Below are 2,300 nucleotides of genomic sequence, written 5' to 3'. Positions count from 1 at the left end.
GATATATTTTTCAGCATGTTACATGCAAACCAAGAAAAAAGAAATCAGAATTCCTTTAGTAAGATTCTTACCTATGATCCTCTGATAACTACAAGTAGTTGATGGAATTTTCATCCTAACATCCTAAAGGAGAAAAATATATTTATTAACAAGGCTCCAGATTTTATTTTTATTAATAAGTATTCGTTATTGTAAATAAGGTGGGCTTTAGAAATATTTCTTTTATTGTTTTTACAATAATAATAATAACAATAATTAACAGTTATTCGCCGAAGGCGAAGTGATTATCGGTGAATATTCACCGATAATCACCGAGCCTGGGGCGAATAATTGTTTTAGTATAAATACACAGGTGATTATTTCAAAAAAGAGAAAAAAAAAAGATTTTAACGAGAAATCATCTTCACTTACAGTGGCAAAACGACGTCTGGTAGCCATTTTGTCCGTCGAGGTGATTATCGGCTGATAATCCGAGATAGCGAGCCAATGAGAGCGCGCGATTTTGTATAATCACCTGTGTATTTATACTAATTTTTTTTTTTTTATTTTATCAATTTTTTTAAAGGGGAACTGAAGGCAAAAAAAGAAGCATTTTTTGTTCACACTTTAGACCATACACGATTAAGTATTCAACTTTTTTTTCTGGCATATCCGTCGCTCTTCCATCTAAAAAAAATATAATCCCTATTTTTGGCTATCAGCATTTCGGCTCAGAGTGGAGGAGTCAGCGGTCATTTTTACAGCTTATGATGTATGATATGGGGAAGACATGTGAGAACGCCCCAGAAAGAAGCAGTGTTTAGATTGATGTTTGTTGTGAATATTGAGCCCACGAAGAAACAGCAAAGCAACGAAGAAAATATCTACAGCTGCACTTGTGTTTACTTTGTTTCTGTTGATTATGAAATCTCTATTCCCCGTATCATACCTCACAACAGGCGGCTAACTTAGTTTTTGAGCCCGCCCTGAAAAGGCCAAAAAGGCGGGAAAAGCCCAACTTTGAACGTAATTTTGTCACAAAAAACAGGAAATGAGAAGAAGTAACTCCACAAACTTAGCTTTACTCATGTTAGGCTTTCAAAAAAAAAGTGTTGGAAAAGTTGTTGATTTTCGCCTTCAGTTGTCCTTTAATGGTGGTCTGAACTGGTACGTCATATGAGAAGCTTGCCTGTCGTTTATAGTTATTAAGAGTCCTGCCTGGGAATATCTGCGTAAGATGAAAGATACACAATAATATGTAAACTTACCTACTTATGGTGCAGGACACAGGCAGGGCGTGAGGCACCATATGCTGGTGCCTTGTAAAATGCTTGTCCACAGACCTCTCAAATCTCCCATTCCGGTTATGGGAAATTCTACCTTAGAAAAAAAGGTGCTTGGGCAAGGTTGGAAGTTCTTGTGGCATATGAACATGATCCTTTTTGACAAAGGAATAATTATTGATAAAATTTACCAACTTCCAGCAAAAAAAATTTCTTTGTAATTTCAAATTGATTGACAGATGATTATAAAAATCTCTGCTTATTCCAAAACAATTAATTGTGGAACATCGTTTTCTCTCCACTGGTTGCAGAGCCTTGGATTTAATTTGCTTTGCTTAAGTCAAATGATGCCATATAATAACAATAATAATATTATAGATAAATGTTGATAATATTTAAGACGAAACTAATGGAACTTGTCAAGGTGGTGCACCAATTTGTCTGCCTTTGAGGACACTGCGGTAGATTAGGATTTTATGAATTTTCATTTGTTTATTCTAGCTGGACTTGTGATCTCTTTGCCAGGTCTTTGCGACACCTTTTTTCAAAAATCTCTAGAAGAGTTCTTTCATTTTCATTGTAAAAGATCCTTGTATGAAAATTTCATAATATCATTTTAGTTGTAGCTAGCGTATGGATATTTTAACGTCATCATGGTTCCTGCCGAGACACATTTGTACATCTATGAAAATTTTATATTTACAGTTCTTGCTATAAATAAATATTATATGCTTTGCATGACAGTTTAAATAAATATCAAATTAATATTTAAATGTCTTGGTTACATTTTATGGATATTTTAATAGCATCATGGTCAGAGTAGTAGACACTGATTACAGTATTCTCTATGATGTCAAATTTTGTTGTTTTTAGGAAAATTTGGTCAAGTATGTTTCCTGATGAGACAAAAGTTCGACTTTTTACAAACTTTGAATAACCTAGAGAGGTCATTAAAGATTTTAGCGGTCTAATGCTATCATCATTTAAGCAGTTGATATTGAAATCACCAAGAATGATGTCAATTGGATAAGTGCCAAG

Source organism: Montipora capricornis, chromosome 4 (assembly GCF_036669925.1).
Source record: "Montipora capricornis isolate CH-2021 chromosome 4, ASM3666992v2, whole genome shotgun sequence".
NCBI classification, from domain to species: domain Eukaryota; kingdom Metazoa; phylum Cnidaria; class Anthozoa; order Scleractinia; family Acroporidae; genus Montipora; species Montipora capricornis.
Note: the sequence above shows the minus strand (reverse complement) of the source record.